Source organism: Symphalangus syndactylus, chromosome 3 (genome assembly GCF_028878055.3).
Source record: "Symphalangus syndactylus isolate Jambi chromosome 3, NHGRI_mSymSyn1-v2.1_pri, whole genome shotgun sequence".
Taxonomy (NCBI): Eukaryota; Metazoa; Chordata; class Mammalia; order Primates; family Hylobatidae; genus Symphalangus; species Symphalangus syndactylus.
This window is the reverse complement of record NC_072425.2, coordinates 38,777,734-38,798,082: the sequence shown is the minus strand read 5'-3', so window position 1 is coordinate 38,798,082 and position 20,349 is coordinate 38,777,734. Positions and strand designations below refer to the sequence as shown.

The following is a 20,349-nucleotide window of genomic DNA, read 5'->3' as shown; positions in this document are numbered from 1 at the left end:
TTATTGTAGCCACCTTAGTGGTGTGAAGTGATACCTCATTGTGGTTTGATTTGCATTTCCCTTTGATAGCTAATGATGTTAAACAGCTTTACTGGTGGTCATTTGCATATCTCTTTGGAAAAATGTCTGTTCAAATCCTTTGCCCGTTTTTTATTTTGGTGATTTGTCTCTTCGTTACTGAGTTGAAAGTGTATAAATATATTCTAGAAACAATTTCTTTATCAGACTTATTATTTGCAAATATTTTCTTTTATTCTATGGGTTGATTTTCATTTTCTTTATGGTGTCCTTTGAAGCCCAAAAGTTTTCAATGTTGAAGAAGTCTAATTTACCTTTTTGGAGGGTAGAGGATCCTCTGTGCTTTTGGTGTTATATTTAAGAAGGCTTTGCCTAACCCAAGGTCACAAAAATTTACTCTTAACACTTTCTGCTAAGAGTTTTATATCTTTGACTCATATTTCGGTCTGTGATGCATTTTGAGTTAATTTTTGTGTATAGTGTAATGAGGAGGTCCAACTTCATTCAGTTGATAGAGTTGTATGAGTTTATTTGTGAATTCTCATTCTATTCCAATGACTTGTCTATCCTTGTGCGACTACCATGCTATTGATTAACTACAGCAATAATACAGTATGGTATTTTATTGATTAGCTGTAGCTTTGTAGTAAATTTTGAAATCGGGTTGTGTCAGTCTTCAAACTTTGTTCTTGTTTTACAAGACTGTTTTGACTCTTCTGAGTCCCTTGAATTTCCATATGAATATTGGGATCAGCTTGTCAACTTCTTCAAAACAGCCTACTAAGGATTTGACAGAGATTGTGCTGAACCTACAGGTGAGTCTGGGAGAATATTGCCATATCAATGCAACATAAAGTCTTTCAATCTGTAAACATGAAACATCTTTCCATTTAAGTCTTAATTTAGTTAATTTTTTTTTGTAGTATAAGTTTTGTACTTCTTGTTAATTTTATGTCTAAGAATTTTACTTTTTCATACTAGTGTAAGTGAAATTGCTTTCTTGATTTCATTTGGATTGTTTATTGCTGGTTTATTGGAAATGGAATTAATTTTTACATGTTGATCTCATACCTTAACACCTTGCTTTACTTGTTTGTTAGTTCTAATAGTTTAGGTGAATTTCTTAGGATTTCTTAATATATAAAATAGTATCATTTGAAAATGGAGATTTTAACATTTTTTTTCTAACTTGAATGTTTTTTATTTCCTTTTTTTGCATAATTGCCCTTGGCCGGATCTCCATTTCAACGTTAAATATAAATGGCCAGCATGGACATCTTTGTCTTTTTCCTGATGTTAAAGTAAAAGCTTTCAGTTTTTCACTGTCACATGTATGATATTAGTTATGGATTTTTTTTTTTTTTTTTTGAGACAGAGTCTCAGTCTGTCACCCAGATTGGAGTGCAGCGGCGCTATCTCGGCTCACTGCAAGCTCTGCCTCCCGGGTTCATGCCATTCTCCTGCCTCAGCCTCCCGAGTAGCTGGAGCTACAGGCGCCTGCCTAATTTTTTGTATTTTTAGTAGAGACGAGGTTTGACCATGTTAGCCAAGATGGTTTCGATCTCCTGACCTCGTGATCCGCCCGCCTCGGCCTCCCCAAGTGCTGGGATTACAGGCGTGAGCCACCGTGTCCCACCTAGTTATGGATTTTTTTTTATGTCCGTAATAACCTTTACCAGGTTGAAATAGTTTCCTACTATTGCTAATTCATTCAGGTTTCCTGTGTGGTCTAGTAGATTAATAATTTTGTGAATGTTACATGGACACTTAAAAAAGATACCTGCTATTTTTTCAGGTAATAGATTCCTATGTAAATCAATGAAACATACCTTATTTATTACATTTTAGGTCTTCACTATCCTTATTTTATTTGCTTTGGCAGAGAAAAAATTTTAAAATCTCTTCATAGGAGTATATTTCTGTCTATTTCTCTTTTTTTCTTTTTTTAAATTATACTTTAAGTTCTGGGATACATGTGCAGAACGTGCAGGTTTGTTAAATTGCCATGGTGGTTTGCTGCAGGTTTGCTGCACCCAACAACCCGTCATCTACATTAGATATTTCCCCTAATGCTATCCCTTGCCTAGCCCCCCACTGTCTGACAAGCTCTGGTGTGTGATGTTCTTCTCCCTGTGTCCATGTGTTCTCATTGTTCAACTCCCACTTATGAGTGTGAACATGTGGTGTTTGGTTTTCTGTTCCTGTGTTAGTTGGCTGAGAATGATGGTTTCCACCTTCATGCATGTCTCTGCAAAGGACATGAACTCATCCTTTTTTAATGGCTGCATAGTATTCCATGGTGTATAAGTGCCACATTTCCTTTATCCAGTCTTGTTTCTCCTTTTATGACTTCAAGCTTTTGTTTATGAATTTTGATGTGTATTATTTTGTGTATAGCTCTTTAGGTAATCATTGTGGATTGAAGTCTCTATCATTATAGTGTTCTTTTTGCCTTGTTTCCTGAATTTGACCTTGTCTTTTATTAGAATATGACCAATGTTTTTCTTTACATTTTCATAAATGACTTTGCTCATTTTAAATTACCTTTTCTGAATCACTTTTTAAAATGTATCCCTGTTGTGTAGGGTATATGGTTACATTTCCTTTGTGATTTAGTTTTAGCTTTTTTCTTGCTAATAGGTAAGCTTATCCCATTTATATTAATTGCTTAACATAGTCTTAATTTTACAACCAAATCTTGTGGTATTCATAGTTTTTTTAATTGATTCCTTAAAACATATTTTAATCAAATGATCTGTGATATTTTTCTTTTTGATAATTGTTTAGGTTTATGTTCTAAATTCTCTCATTTATTATTATAACTTTCTGTAATACACTGAATTCTCATATTTTTAAAGACAGTATCTATCAAGCATTTTCTCCAATCCTTATTTCTCTAATTTTCTTTTTTGATATATATATAAATATAAATAACTGGAATAATAAAAAATATATATTTTACATATATAACTGGTTTTAATATATATGTATAAAACAGGAAGAATCATAATCATAATATATATTAGCATCTACTGTAAATATATTTATGCTTTTAATATTATGTATACATTGTAATAGTTGATAATTTATATTTTTTATTTATAGTTCTGACAATTTGTTTAGTTTTAGGCTTGTGACCCCTGAGTTGCATGATGATTGCTAGAAATTTTGTAGTAGTTTTAAAATTCATTTATCTACTTAACTTAGGTTGTTTTTCCTCTAGTAGCTTTTCCAAAAAGAGCTCATTGTAATTTATATTCTTTGGGTTTTTGAAAGTTCATAATGTTTTCCTCTTGTCTCTACATTTGAATTATTCAAATTCTTCTTGTAAGATTTTTCAAGCATAGTGTCATTATATTCCATTCTTCAAAATTGCCATGGACAAACCTGAGATCAGCTTGGTATGTTTTATTATTTTAAGTGATATTTTTGCTTGAACACTCAGAGGTTTCCTTATTTTTGAAATACAATAGCATTATTAAGATGTGTTTTTGTTGGTTGTCTTATATTCATTTTCTCTGACAGAATGGACCATTTCAATCTGTTGATCCAAGTATTTTCTTTTTGAAAGTTTTCTTGAAATATATCTCAATTTTCTTTCTCGTGTTTTGTTCTTTTTTTCAGGAGCACTGATCATATGTATAAATGTTCTCCCTAGTCTATTTTTTATTAGTGTAATTTTCCCTAAATTTACATAACTAATTTTTGTTTCATATAACACTGCTTTTTGTGAGCTTATCTTTACTATGTTTTTATAAGACTATTATCCTCGTTTTGTGTAGTGCTTATAATGTGGTCTTTATTACTTTAATGTTTTTATATTTTCTTTCCATCTTTTCTTAGCCCTCACTTCTCATACTTTACTTTCTTCTGTCATTTCACCATATCATACCTAAGACAGATCTCATATCTTACATCTGTATTTTTGGGTTCTTTGATTTTGTTTTTTTAATGCCCATTGAGTCATGGAGGTAAATTTTGTCAGGATTTTCTTCTGTCTGTTGACAGCCTTTTTTGTAGGTGTCATTTTGGAGCCATCTACGCTCACTGCAGCCTCCGGCTCCTGTGTTCAAGTGATTATCTTGCCTCGGCCTCCCGAGTAGGATGGGATTACAGGTGCATACAACCATGTCTGGCTAATTTTTGTATTTTTAGTAGAGACAGGGTTTCACCATGTGGCCAGGCTAGTCTGGAACTCCTGAGATCAGGTGATCTGCCCACCTTGACCTCCCAAAGTGCTGGGACTACAGGCATGAGCCACCGTGCCCGGCCAACATTTTTAAATGAGTCTTCTATACGTGCATCCTTCTGTGAGAAGAGAAAAGCAATTTTTGCCCATTTCTCTTTGTTTTTGTCTTAAATAATCTTTAGTTCTTTTTGAATATTGCTTACTTTTGAATGAAATGAGTTATTGAGTTCTCAGACTGCATATGTAGGAAGTTTATGGGAAAGGGACCAAGCTGTGTTGCAGACTAGTAGGAGTTTCTGTATTTCACAGTAAAGTTATTTGTATATGAAGGTCTGCCTCTATCTCTGTGTGTCTGTCTGCCTGTCTCTCTCTTTCTCTCTTGAGTGTGTGTGTGAGAGACAGTTGTTTAAGTCTTTATACATTTCTATTGTATCAGCCTTTGGACCTTTTCTTTTACTATAATTCATTAACAGACTGCTTCTTGTGAAAGTGGCATATCTGTCTGTTTCTTTGCTTATTTCCCACTACTCATCGTGGCCTGTGCATCTCATTTCTATTTTTTAAAAAATGTGATTATTGTTTTTTGCTTCTTGTAGTACACCATCTGTTTTGGTGATTGTGCTCTCCTGACATGCTTAAGATCTGTTGCTGTAGGCTTCTTTCCTCAGGTTAATCCCACACAATTCATCATACATTGTAGTTTGGGATCAGAGATGTTTCTTAGTTTTTCCCAAACAGGACTTTGCTTCTGTTACTGTGCTTCATCTAGCTTTGGGAGTGTTATCTGAAAGAAGAGATTAACTTAACACCAGAAGTCTCTTAGTTATGTTGATCTTACTATAAAGGTGCAAAATAGCGGGAGAAATTATTAAGTGGAAGGAAATGTTAAAAGTAATTACATTAATAAAAGGGTAATAAAAAGAAAAAAAGACTGTTAGTGTTGTCATCCTTGATGTTCTCCAGGACATCATATATTGGTCTATTTTGAAACTTTCAGGGAAGTTTAGGAAAAGGAATATAAGATACAACATTGCAATACTTGGCCTTAATTTATGTCTTTGTTAATTTTTCTCTTTATCATCCTGAACAAGTGACATAACTAGTCTAAACTTCAGTTTCTTCATCTGTAAAATTTGGACAGTAATGGCTTTTTAAATAGTCACCTGTCATCTAGCAGGCATTCAATAAATATCTACTGTATTTGAATATAATATGGTAGATATTTATTTCAAGTGCCTTTAAAAATTCCTTTTTTAACTAGCAGATTTTACAAATTAAAGACATTAAAAAGTCTGAGTCTATGGTATATGAACACCATATGATCATATTATAAGAGGATTATGCCTGGGTAAATCTTTGATTTTGATAACGTACTGTATCTCTAATAGTTTTTCATCTCTGTAACATTTGACTGTTATTAAAACATCAAACTCCAGACTTTCAATGTATTTTGTAATATAGTCTAATATAACAGTACTATTACCAATTACCTTTGTTTTTGAATTTTTGAGTCAAGATATAAAAGGGTTTTTTTGTTTGTTTGTGACAGAGTCTCCCTTTGTTGACCAGGCTGAAGTGCAGTGGCACCATCTCGGCTCACTGCAAGCTCCGCCACCCGGCTTCACGCCATTCTCCTGCCTCAGCCTCCCGAGTAGCTGGGACTACAGGTGCCAGCCACCACGCCTGGCTAATTTTTTGTATTTTTAGTAGAGACAGGGTTTCACCGTGTTAGCCAGGATGGTCTCGATCTCCTGAACTCGTGATCTGCCCCCATCGGCCTCCCAAAGTGCTGGTATTACAGGCATGAGCCACCACGCTCAGCCCTGATAATACCTTTTTTTTTTTTTTTAAACTCAGTAGACAATTCTTTCTTTTTAAGGGAATTACATTTCTCTCTCTCTATATATATATATATGTGTGTGTGTATATATATATTACATTTCTCTCTGTCTCTCTGTATATATATGTGTGTATATATATATACACACATATATATACATGTGTATATATACACACACACATATAAATATGTGTATATATATACACACACACACATATACATGTGTATACATACATACACACACATATGTGTGCATATGTGTGTGTATGTATGTGTATATATGTGTGTGTGTATATATATGTGTATATATACATATATATACACACACACGCACACACACACACCCCTGATAGCGGCTAATATTAACACATAGGGCTCCACAGTTTGCATATATTCTCATTTGACTTCATTTAGTTATAAAAATCTAGGCCATGAGGTAAAGGATGTTTGACAAAAACACAGTGATTCAAACATATGGATCGCTCAAAAATCTGGATTTGAATTCTTCAGGATTTATATTCTACAAACCTAAATTAACCAAATCCAAGTTTTCTAACTAAGATGGAAAGCCATAATAGAAAAATACCAATTTTTATGTATATCAAATGATCTAATGTTACCTCATGATAACACTATAGAATTGAATAGTTTCTGAAAGACTCAAAAATAATTAAAAGAATTTACATAACATGTAAAAGCTTATATCTGACACCAGGAAAGTCACTTAACTTTACTGAGCTTCCATTTTCTCCAGTGTTTAAACAAAATAGTAATTCTTAACTGATCAGTTTAGATCATTGCTACATGCATTTATTAGCCTACTATGGGCCAGATAACGGGCTTAAAATGTTATATAATTTGAAATCAAATGAGTTTGATGTATGAAAATGTTTTGTAAGTTGTAAAAAGTCTATATAAGTCTTAATGATTGTTAGTCTTACTGAGATATTAGTTAACAAAGCAAACACTTTATTGTTCCCTCTCCTGGGTAAAATCTCACATATTTTATAGCAGTTGTGTTTTTCAAAATGTCTGTGAGAGTACTGTGTTTTACACTGTTCTTATTCAGTACACAAGACCTTCTACCTGCTAAATTTTCTATCTGTTTGCGAGTACTGTAGTTCTAAGCACTGAGTAACATGTTCCCAACTCTATCTTCCAGGACATCACTGCTAAGAATGAGGCTAGGTAAATGACATGAAGAAAACAGTTATCTAAAGTTATTTTGACAGTGGACATTCATAGGCATGTCCAAGTCCTTTTAGAATGCACCAACCAGTTTCTCCTTTCTTCAGGTACAATCTTGACTATATGAAAGACAGAGATATTTTTGTCTACATTTGCTAATTTTATTTTGATATGTAAAGATAACAATTTAGACCTTTTTTTGTGATGAAAACTAGGAGTTTCCAAATAAAAAGTTTTGGTAAGGGCTATGTGTACTTTCTTCATCACAATTTTCTCCATTTTAAATGATGCTGTGTGTGTGTGTGTGTGTGTGTTATGTATAATTACATCCATGTCTTAAATAGTTGGATTTGAATCAGTTCCAACACTGATTCAACCTCTTATAAGCCATTGTATATCTATAAAACATGGATATTTGCAAGTTTTCAAGTTTGCTGTGAAGATTAGGACTTGTGTATGTAAAATGTCTAGCAGTCTATCTAAAATAAAGTAGGTGTAGAAAAGCATTAATTCCCCTTTCTCAAACACTGAGGCAGTAAGTAGAACACATATTTGGAAATAGAAGAATAGGGTTCAAGTGTGGACTCTGCTTCTGTGAGCTTCATGGCCTGTGAAGAGTCATTGAATCTCATGGTGTTTATTTTGTCCCATTGTGAAACTGTAATACCATTCTCTGCCAAGCTTTGGGTGCTGTCAAATGGAAAAAATGAGACAATGCCCTTAGTAAAATTGTATTTTGCTATAAGATGTAGTAGATTGTTAGTATTAATTATTAAATAATAATTAGTATTAATTAGAGAGTGTGGTAAAATAGAGCGCTGGATTTGTTGTCAGAAAGCCTAGCTTCACTTTCTCTTGCTATGTGACACATTACCCAATCTCTTGGGACTTTTGTTCAGTATAAAACAGAATAAAAAAACACTTACCTCTATTTTTATTTTTTTAAAGAACTTCCACATTTTTTCCATAGCGGCTGCAGCAATTGACATTCCCACCAACAGTGTACTAGAGTCTCCTTTTCTCCACACTGTCATGATTTGTTATCTTTGTCTTTTTGATAATAGTCATCCTAACAGGTGTGGGTGGCATCTCATTGTGGACACAGCAATTCCATTACTGGGATATATCTAAAGGAAATGAAATCGGCACCCTGTAGAGATATTTGCACTTTCATGTTAATTGCAGCATTGTTCATAAGAGCCAAGATATGGAAACAACCTAATTCAGGTGAATAAATACATTGTGGTATATATCTGTATTCAATGAAATATCATTCAGCCTTGAAAAGGAAAGAAATACTGCCATCTACCACAACCTGGATGAACCTGTAGGACATAATGCTAAGTGAAATAAGTCAGACATAGAAAGAAAAATACCACATGATCTCACTATATGTGGAATCCAAAAAAAGTTAAGTTCATAGAAACAGAGAATAAAATGGTGACTAGAAGAGGCAGGTGAAGGGAGAGCAAATGGGGAGATGTAGGTCAAAGGGATGATAGTTAATAGTATTGTATTCAAGATTTTGCTTAGAGAGTAGATTTGAGATGCTCTCGCAACAAAAGCAATGACTATGTGAGATGACGGACATGTTAATTTGCTCGACTGCAGTGACCATTTCACAATGTGTAAGTATATCAGAACTTTATGTTGCATACCTTAAATATATACAATAAAAATATAGAAAAAAACTTCTCTTGTAGAATTGTTCTGAAAATTAAATCAGATAACATGTAAGAAAGCACTTAGAAAGAATTTAGCACATAGTAGGTTTTCAATAAATGTTGGTTGATTTTAGTTGAATACAGGGGGATTTAGGTCTCCTAATAGAATTTGAAAAGTTGCATGTAAACTGGCAGTATTTACAAATCTTTCTTGTTCCTCCTAGTTTCCATATAATTTGCCATGTGAAAATACTTCCATATGCTAGAAGTTGGTCTTCATATTTTTTTTTCTGTAGAGGTTAAAAACATCAATAGGAAAACACAGCATAGTGTCTAGCTTACATATAAATACAGAGTACACCATGTGTAAATGTCTTAATGCCATCTCCTTGGAGACACCTGTAAACAATTTTCCAGGCCCAATACCTTATTGCTGAGACTAATTCTTAAGACAAACATTTGGATTAATATGAATTCAGTTTTGATTTACATATTTTCAGTACCTAGGTTATGACAATATGTTAATGTAGGTTTAAAAATTATGCATTTTTATTGAGTTTCAATATATTCTCAATATCAGTTCTTTGGCAGCCCTCAAGTTCACAAAGCCAGAAAGGAGTTTCCAACTTATTTTTTAGTTTACAGTTTTCAGACCTGAATAATAGCTATTAGAGGTAAACTATATAGAAATAACTGGGAGTTTCTACTGTACTCTGAATCCAGACATTATAAGCATGTATCAAAATATAGATCAGTGGTTTTCCACTATATAGTTCTTATTAATGCAAAGATCCTGCTACGTAGTCTGGAGTACAGCCCAAGAATCCTCATTTTAATAAATACTCTAAGAGATTTGGATGAGTGTGTTGTGCAGGATGTCTTCTGAGAGCACTAATCTACATCCATGCCTCCAATATGACAGTACTATTGGTAAAAAGGTAAAGCACAGGAGGAATTTTTGATATGAGAAATACCCAGTGAGTCTGTACTGACACTTCCTGAGTTCAGCAGTATTACACGTTTCTGTGGTTTTCTCTGGCTCTCTGCATCAAGTTCATAGTAGCACTGGTTTTCTGAGGGCCCTCCACAGTCTTGGAGCAGAACCAGGCCACTTAGCATGAAAAGGGATACTGAGATTTAATAACCAGATGACTGAAAAAGCTATTTGATCTCCAAATCTGATGTCAATGTGATAGATGCGATAAATTAGTTAACACCCACTTCTAATACCTTTGTCTTATACTTTCCTGTACTATATGGGCTGGAAAGTTAAAAATCCACATTCTGAGATTCTTGTCCAGCAATGATTTTACAGGTTACCTAGATTATGATAAGCAGATAAAATTGTGAGAGGCTTGGAGAGCAGAGTTAGTAGCCATGTGAGATCAGATGCTGTGGTAGAAATTCTGCTTACTTTCTGTTCCTGTGAGTCATGGTTGTTAAGCAGCAGGTGATAGAAGCAGTTGGGTATCAGTCATAGAAGTTCAGTGATGTGGTTGGACATTTCTCCTGGCCGTTTTGATCCAAGTTGACTAACATTCAGTATTATTGCATTGGACGCATCTTAAATTCTGTGACTGTCTACTATCCTCTAATATAGATCCTTCTACTTACACCAGATATGATGGCTTCTGTTGTCTGCAACTAAGCTGCCTCGAGGTTAGTTAGGCTTAAAGAGTTTGTTGAGTTCAAGGCTGAAATATTTCCTCCACCTATGTACGCAGCTTATTTCCTCCACTTATGTGGAGAAATATTTTCTCCACCTATGAACTCACCTTCTTCCTCCTTCCTTTCTTCAATCAGAAACTGCCACATTATTCTAGAGTCCACAGTCTACCTCCTTTAATGGGTGACAGGATCCCAGCCCAGGCATGGTGATCTCTTAATTTGCTTATATGAACTTGGATATAAATATATATAGTGTTGTCTTCCATCATCTTCCCCAATTCATCTCTGAGAAATGAGCCCTGTAAAATAGGGATAACTTTAAAATTATGGCTATGCAATGGGGTTAGAAATAATATAGAACAGTAATCATCATAACATCAACAACAATAATATTGATGACATTTATACACTAATAGCTACAATATCTTGAGCAATTATTCTTTCCCAAGCAACATACTAGGGTTTTGCATAAAGTGTCTCATCTAATAATTGATGACACCTCAGATTGTCCTATGGCTCCTAATACAGTTTCATTTTTGTTGTGTATTTTTGTTGCTACCACAAACCTTGAATAATGGAGAGGTAATTCTCTCATCTATAAATGGTATTCTCTAATTTCTATCTTTTCATAGTTAGTGTGTAAATATGCTTTAGAGAGTTTTTTTTTTAAGTGAGCAACAGTGTTACGTGAGTATAACTGGCAGGCAACCTGCTCTAACATGTCCTGATAAAATAATGTCCCTTAAGTGTCTGTCCACCTTGGGAATCAACTTTAGTTGCATTTGTTGGTTGGCATTCATCAATGTGGCCTACAAAGAGAATTGTCATGCTATGGTCCAGGCTGGATTGATGATTTTATTGCACAGTGTCTGGAACTTAGTAGATGTTCAACGTGAATAAGTTATCTTGGTTCTTCTGGGTGTGGTCCTAAGGGACATGAGGTTGGCTGCAGGTTGCAATAAAAATATTGTGTGTCCCCAGTTGTGTTTGCCTCAAGCATCTCTGCTCTGGGATGTCACTTCCTTCTGTGAGACATTTATTTCTATTTGCAAGAACTTTGCACTGTCTCTGTCTGTTACTGCTCAAAGGTCACCTGAAATGCAGAGCTTTTATTAGCTTCAGTGAAAGGATATGGTTTTCCCTGAATGCTCTCTGCCAAGTGCCTTTCTCATTTTCTTATTAGCAAGGAATGGATTCTCTCTTCGCTTACCTAGCCCTGCGGCTCTTCCTTTCTCTCTCTCTTCACACTTATTAATCCCCCTCCTGTCTTTTGCCCAAAGGAAAATGATGAAAGGGCCTATTTTCCTGCATGTTTCTTTTTTTGTAATTTGCTGAGGGGACCAACTTACAGATGAGAATATAAACTCAAAAAGGTTTTTCCCCATTGTTGAGATGACCACTGGCCTTCTTTCAGCATAGTACTAGTAAATTATCCTGAGATGTGTGTGAGGGGTTATGCTTAACTACTTCCTTTCCTCTGTCATATGGATGGCACAGGGAAGGAATGATTATGATCACACACATTAAGTGGAGGCAATGGAACAAGACTTATATTTGGCTTCTACTCCAAGAGCCAGATATTTCAAATGAAAAGAGATGGCCTTTTGGCTGACATGAAGCTCTCAGGATAAGAATTGTTTAACTTCTGGTTGGCTCCTCATTCATGGCCCAAGAGCAAGAGAAGTATATTTTTTCTGAGAATTTGAAAACTTCCCAAGCTATAAATGACACTCATTTGCATTTCTTTTCAGAAGAGGAGGTGGACCATGGGCGAAGCCTCTGTTGATGAGGATTAAACTCACAAAACAGGATGAGTTAACGTAATTCTTAGAGTTGTGCCAACATTACCAGCTACTAATATGGAGTATCATTGGCACTAGCTTGCCAGTGGGCTTAGGAACCTTCTAGTCTGCATTCAGCTGACATTGGTTAATTACCTGCATAGCCATTCATGCTGTCAGGATTACTTTACAGCATTTTTAACAAAAAAAGAAGAGGAATGCAAAGAGAAAAGAAATAAAATTCTGATTTTGAAAAAAAAAATTCTTCTACATTCTTCTAAGCAATGGATGTTATGCTTAGAATCATACCTAGTGCTATAGACTGTGCCCCACTCCTGCCGCCCCCGATTCATATGTTGAAATCCTAACCCTTAACATGATGGTATTAGGAGGTGAGATCTTCGTTGGGTGATTAGATCATGAGGGAGGAGCCCTCATGAATGGGATTAGTGCTTTTATAAAAAAAGACCCTCCCACTCCCCTTCTGCCAAGTGAGAACCCACAAATACTGCTGTCTATAAGGAGGACCCTTAAAAGACACAAAATCTGCTATTGTCTTAATCTTGAACTTCCCAGCTTCCAGATGTGAGAAATAAATTTCTGCTGTTTGTGAGCCACAGTCTATGGCACTTTGTTATAGCAGCCTAAGCATACTAATATATCTGGGTTACAGCAAATCACTTATATCAATGGTTTCTCTGAGCATATGTGCCAAAAAAGGAAATGTCAAAATCTGTAAAATTGGGAGTGTAAACATAATATCCAAAGAGAAAATCAGGGTTTCAAATTATGAGATAATGAGCTAAAAATCAAAGTAAGATACAACACAGCTGGACATCAACTCCCTCAATTCAACAAATAAGTCAATTACCAAATTTTTGAATGTTGCAGGCATGAATTATTACTCTTGTGAAAAATATGAAGGAGAATTGAGTTGCCCATAAGACTGTTATGAATCAGTTGTCTAAAGTGGCACTAGACTATGTAAAATTTCCTTGGAGTTGAAAGTCATGTCTTCTTTGAGTTATCACTGATACTGAGCATAGTTTATGAAAATGTCGGGAATGAATACTTATTTGTGAAATGAGGAACGTTATTGCTAAAACTGCAGTGTGAACTTAGAGGTATAGTACAAGAACTCTGAACCAGTGAGAGAAATACTGGCAAAAAAGAGACAAGATAAATGTGATGAGGATGCAGAAGTATGCAGAAACCACATTCTAGAAGAAACAAGGAAGTAGAGGCTTGTGTTTCTTGGCAAAGTAAAAATTTAGTAGGGGGAAGCTCCATGACAGTTGCACTTAGTTTTTTGAAGAGATTAAGACTATTTATTTTATTTCTAGAGAATAAATTATTTTCATCAGAGGCAAATTTTACTTAGATATAAAGAAGAATTTTAAAATATGTATGGCAGAAACTGTCAGTTCTCCTCCAATATCCATTTTATCTTTTTTTTTTTTTTCATTGTAGTAGAATCTTTGATTTTTTTGACAGGCCTAGACTAAAGACTTCCTCTTATTCATGTGTGATTGGAATGTGACTGAGTTCTGGTCAACTGGAAATGAGCAGTCATGATGCATGCAACTTGCAGTTGGACTCTCAAAAGGAAGAGTGTACCTACCTCCCTACTTCTTCCTTTCTCCTTTTTGCCAATGAGAATGCAGACTTGTTATGATTAGAGCTGAGAAAGCCACCTTGAACCATGAGATGCAGGCTGCATTTTGAAAACAGTGGAGCAAAAGACAGATATAACTAGGGTCTCTAATGTTTGCAGAGCTGCCATATCAAACTTGGACCTCCTACTCAGAAAAACAAGCCACTATATAATTAAAACCACTATTATTTTGTGTCTTCCTGTGACAGCAGAAGCAGCAATACTTTATTTGTCCATTCTTTCCAAAAAGTAGTTTGGAAGGTAGAGACCTCTTATTAGCAGGAGGAGTTCAAACAGAACTACTATGGAGGAGAGTATCTAATTCAATAGGTGATCAGACACGATACCCTGTATAATTCCTGTCATCTTGGATATGGGGCTTTTGGAGGACACTGGTAAAGCTTATGTCAGTCCAACACATGTTAGAAGATACTTCTTTTCTGATTTAAATTGCAATAAAAGACAGAAAACCATGTTATGTGAAGATTAGATAAAGGGGACATTTAACTCTGAGAAAGATAAGTGTCAGCAGGTTGGTGTAGGTTGGCATTTGGGAGCTATCTCCACTTAGCTGTAGGGTGTAGGTTCAAGAAGCAAATTCTTCTTTTGGTCTCTGGAGGACAGTGTTTAGATAAGTGAATGAAAACATCAGGATTACCGTTGGAACCATGACTGCCTGAGCAGGCTTCTTTTCATCTAGCATGAATATCAACCAAGACTTGGACATTTTACATTAAATATCATTTTGTTGGTTTGAATTCAATTTAATGTGGTCCTTTGGACTCCTTGTAATGATATATGATCTGGCAAAAGTTTTACCAGAACCCAGGCCTGACCAGTTCTTTCTGCTTATTAAAGCTAAGAATTAATGAAATGCCATTTTTTTTTGAGGGAAATTCCAAATATTGCTATGAGTTAGTCTTAAATGCATAATCTTCATCTCTCCTGTTGATGTCTCTGATACAGAGTTTTATGTGTAATATCTCCATGGGTTTAGTAGATGTCACATCCTGGAAAATCTGAGAGTAGTCCTTATTCCAATCATATCTTAGTCATGTATCTTTCAAGCATGACATACAAAGAATTATAGTAATGAACTTTGTCAACCAAATGAAAATAATCTAACATTAACACAGTGATTGGAATGAGGAACTGGCAGATCCTCATGTTCCTCTTCGCAGCCGTATTTCTGGTCTTAATGTGGAGCTCAAACTGTGAGAAAGTCTTCCTCTTGAGTGCCCTTTTGTTACTGCTACTTCGTGATGTGAATCCATATGATGGTTTTTCTTGTCCCTCCTCTAGCTCTGTAAGCCATTCAGTTGGTAAGCATGACTCTCCAATTTCCATAGACCTACATTTTATTAGGTGCAACCTTCCAGAATAGTTCAAGGAGAGGTAAAACTGTATGTCTCTTTCCCTCTCACCATCAGCTTTGCCTACCCTTTCTAAACCTATATCTGTATCTCTTAAGGATAGCATCTGGTTTCCTTTGCAAGTTTATTCTTTTACAAGCCACCGTTTTGTTCAACTATTCATTCACCCAGCAAACATTTACTGAGCACCATTTCCAATACCCATATTATGCCATGCACTTAGAATACAGATATGAATGTGACCCATTTACTCATTCAACAAATGCTTATTATGCTAGGCAGCATGTATACAATAGTAAGCAAGATAGATTCTCAAAGACCTTTAAGCTAGTGGGGAAGTTATCACCCAAGGGAGGAATACCGACTCATCAGCAAATAGTTGTTAGCATTTATGGAAACGTTACTTAGTCCCAGTTATTGTTATAAGTACTTTACATGCATTGTTTCATGTAATCATCACATGAACTAACTAGGCAGGTAGCTTCCTTGTCCTCAGTTTACAAAGGAAGGAACTGAGGATCACAAAGATGAGTAATATGCTCAAGTTGACCCCGCCATTACATGGTGGAGCTGATTGTATTGACTCTAGACCCTGCATCATTACCTGCTAGTGGATATGGGAATAGACTGCCCATGTAGGGAAGAGTATTTTATCACTAAGATTGTTCAGAATTGCAGGTACATGAAACTTTTAGTCTGTTTTTATTTTTTTTCACATTCTTCATAAACAATGCATCCTTTATTGTCTGCACCCAGGGCAGACCATGCCTACCACTCCTCTTGGCCCTTCACCTGCTCCTGACCATATTTGCTGCTGCTTCCTGAGATCGCTGTAACACATGGGGGAGAAATGTCAACTATGGGAGCCTGAATGAAATTAATTAACCCAGAGGGTTAGAAGAAGCTGGAGGAGTTAAGCTAACCCTTAAATGGTTAGTAGAAGTTTTCTAAGCAATGTGGGTGAGAGGTCAGGGGTTCAGGAAAGGGAACTCCAGGCAGAAGGAACTGCTTGAGCAAAGGCATGGAGACAAAAACAATACGTGTAGAAACTGACAAATAGTTTGGTGTTACCGGATCCAAAAGTCAGAGACAAAAGTTGCCTGTGGGAAGTAAGCAGGGGCCAGATTGCAGATAGGCATGCATGGAAGGTTAAGAAGCTTCAACTTCATCTGAGTGCAGTAGGGTCGCTGAGAGGCTCTAAACAGGAGTGATCCAATCAGATTGGAGTTTTAGCAAACTACATTGGAGGATGGATTTGAGGGAGGCAAGACACAGATGTTTTCTTCTCCAGCTTCTGTTTCTGAATCCCATACTTCTCCAAATATCTTCCTGTATCATCATCAGGGAACAGCTAAGATGGGAAAGTCAGAAACTATTTGGATAGCAGATTGGGGATCCTCTTCAAATATGCAACAGCAGTGGCCAAGGAGCTTTTGCTTAGAGCATATGACCCGGGACAGCCATGGTTAATCTGAGGAAGGCTGCACATCTGAATAAAAGCATCTCCGTGAGCTAACTGTGTCAGCTTCTCACTCCAGCCGATAACAAATTACTCCAACTCTGGCAGAGGTGCACTTGCTGGCTATTTCATGTGGTAACACTGGATTTGCAACATGAAACACTAGTGTTAGCTAAGGATATAGCTAGCAATTTCAAATTGGTACACACAGCAGTCAATCTATTGCTCCCCATCCCCATCGTCCCCCAGAGCAGGCTCGCCATTAAACACAGTGTGAGATCCTGCTCAGTGGGGATGCTTCTACCCACAGCCAGCCGCATACCCTCCACCATCTCCCCCTTCCTCTCTCTCTCTCTCTCTCTCTGCTTCTATGTCTCTCTCTTACAGACACAAGGGAAATAATACAAACTGGCACTTGAATGGCACTTTTGAGTTACTTGTTTGTTGAGCCTCTTTTTCACTTCTTCAGAGTACATAGGAGGGGAGGAAAGAAGACAAGGGGACAGAAAGGAAGGAAGGGAGGGAGGTGGTAAAGGAAAACACATTTTCTGTACCCAAAAGGACAATTTATGAGGACTAGTGAGGGAGAAACTGAGAAGTCAGCCAACTTCACATCAAAAAGCACTTATAGAACTCCTATGCTAGGCTCAAAGATGATTAAGGCAGGCTTTCTAAGCTCAAGTTGACCTAATGTGGGTGTGGAGACACACACAGCATGCAAAGTGACAAACGAATTTGATTAGTACAGAAGCAGCCCCAAGGAGGGACTAGAAGAAAAAGAGGATCTTAAAGAGGGGGTAACTTGGCTGGGAATTTTTCAGCACATACGCAAGGGAGGAGAAAATATTCTAATCAGAGATGGCATCATGAGCAGAGATACAGAGGTAGGAGACAGCTTTGCATAATACCAGAATCAGAAGTCATCCAGTGGCAGAGCAGAAATTGTGAGATGTGGTAAGGGAACAGTATGAGATGAGACCCAAGAGGTGGTCACATGGCAGAGTAGAGGGGCCTGGGAACATGGTGCCAGAACAGAATCCATGGGCTTTTTCCTAATGAAAAGAGGGAGCCAGTGAGGATTTTTAAGTGGGGAAGAGACATCATCAGATCCTTGTCACTAAAATATTCTTTCTATGGCAGCATGGGGGATAGGTTGTAGAATGGAAGGAGCAGATAGGGAGACATAAGAGAGTGTCTATGGAAAACGTGATGACTCTGAATTTCAGTGTTGTTAGTGGAGATGGATAAAGGGGTTGAGTTTAAGGAATAGATAGTTGATTACTATAATGGGTAATTATATTTACACCTGTCAGTTCTCCACTTGCTATGGTCTAAATGTTTGTGTCCCTTCAAAATCCATGTGTTGAAACCAAATCCACAAAGCAATAATCTTAATAGGTGGGGACTTTAGGAAATGATTAGACTATGAGGGCAGAGCTGTTGTGAATGGAATTAGTTCCATTAACAAGGAAAGAAAAAAGGCCCAAGGAAGCTCATTTGCCCCTTCCACCATCTGAGGCCACAGCTAGAAGGCACCATCTATGAAGCAGAGAGCGACCCTTCATCAGACACTGAAGCTTCTTGATCTTAGACTTGCCAGTCTCCAGAACTGTAATACATTTCTGTTGTTTATAAGTTACCCAGTCCAAGATATTTTGTGATAGCAGCTTGAAAAAATTAAGGCTGTAAAACTATGTTTTACAAATTATAAATATTAAACCAGTTCTATGTTTTTCTGTCTTCCTTTTATTTTTCATATAAGGTAGCAGCTGTAGCATTGTGGTTAATTCTGCCAACTCTGGGATCACACAACCTAAATGCAGATCTCACCTCCACTGCATACTGGCTGTGGGTCCTTTGCATAAGAAATGTAACTTCTTATTACCTTGTTTATAAAATGAAGGCATATATAATGATGTTACTCATTTCACTGGATAGTCTGTGCATAAAGAAGCAAAATTGTGATGTGATTTTAATTTTAGTTGCTGGAGACAGATTGCTTGGGTTTGTATTTCTGTCTTACCGTCTTCTACCTGTGTGACTTTGAGCAAGTCACTTAACATTTACCACAGTTTTAGAAAGGCAATCATTTCTTAAGCAAATGACTAAATGTCCTATTTTTATGATATTTTTCAAATGTCATCTTTGAGTAGCTGTAGTTTCAGGTTCTGAGTCAAGAGAATCCATTATTAAAATTATAATTGCTTTCGTTTGCATATCACTTTCCAGTTTAGTAATTTCCTCATTGTCACTGGCCAAACCTTTTGAGATTTTCTGTGGAGTCACCAATGGAATAGTGGTAACTAAAATATTTCAGCAGCTAGAACTGACAAATTGATGGTCAATGTTTATCTTGTACCTCCTTCCTATAAGCACACGTTATAGAGACAGCTATTATGCAGTAGAAATTACTTGGAAAGAAGAGTTCAACAACCTGGGTTTAAATCTTAATCCTGTCATTTATCAGTGAGGTGGCTTGGTAAATTGCTTAAAATCTTTTGACCCTATAGAGTTCCATGTATAAGCATCATTATTGAAAATGCATATACAGATGGATCAACTGGAGCTTTAGAGGTCAGGGAAAATCCAGAAAAAAGGAAGAGAGAGAAAGATTTTCTGGAAAAGAAAAATAGTCCTATCTGATTAATTTTTCAAGTTACTCTCTGTACTTGCAACTCAGGGACTAGGAATTCTCTAATGTTGGCCACTTCTGTATCCTTAATTTTTAAAAATCTAATAAGGGCTCAGAAAGTCTTCTCCAAAGTAGTATCCAATAACACTTCCTTCTTTCCCACTTTCAGGGTGCAAAGGAATCTAGTCAAAGCATGTTAATTTTGGAGTCACTAAATCTGAGTTCAAGTTCCAGCTCTGCTCCATTCTAATTATGTGATCTTGGGTAAGTTAAGTAACCTCAGATGTTCCACCTTCTTCATGTGTCATAACGTCATTGAAAGGCTTCATTAAAAAATGAATGTGGACCTCCCCGCACAGATCTTGGCATATAGCAAAGGCTCTATGTCCCTTTTGTTCTGTATTTCCTTTCTTCTTTCCTTCCGTCAATTGATCTTTCCTTCCTCTCACCCTCCTTTCTGCTGGCCCCCCTGACCCTCTGCTCCTTTAACTAAGTGGATTCAGTTCTGGAGACAGAATGGCTTATGGTTCATTTCAGGACACAGATATTTTGAGCTGTTTGTTTTCCAGCTTACAGTCATGTTTTCCAATTCAGGTTACGTTTCCTGCTGGAAAACTGGGCCCTCACAAGAGCTTTTGGCAGTCACAGACTGATTTGGTTGAGAACTATCCCTTCCTTGGCAGGCAGTTGAGGAGAGCCACTCTGTGTGTGCGGGTGGTAATTCACACTCCTTCTCCGAGGTTGGACTGCTCCCCAAAGCCACTACCCACACAGCTCCATCTCCCTTGAGATAGAGACACCCTTTTCCAGCTTAATGGTTATATGCTTCCTTGGAAGCAGAATGCAGAAGCACTGAAATAGATAAAGCTTAGGTTTGCTCATC

The 20,349-nt window shown here is 36.6% G+C and overlaps 1 long non-coding RNA gene across 1 annotated transcript in view; it reads left to right on the top strand.

Moving 5' to 3' along the window:
• The first annotated feature begins 734 nt into the window (after window positions 1-734).
• Window positions 735-20,349, top strand: part of LOC129479059 (uncharacterized) — a 396,214-nt gene continuing 376,599 nt past the window's right edge. The window contains exons 1-3 of the long non-coding RNA XR_008656542.2: window positions 735-833; window positions 7,210-7,342; window positions 19,636-19,730. This is a non-coding gene — a long non-coding RNA (uncharacterized lncRNA). The remainder of the gene's footprint in view (window positions 834-7,209; window positions 7,343-19,635; window positions 19,731-20,349) is intronic.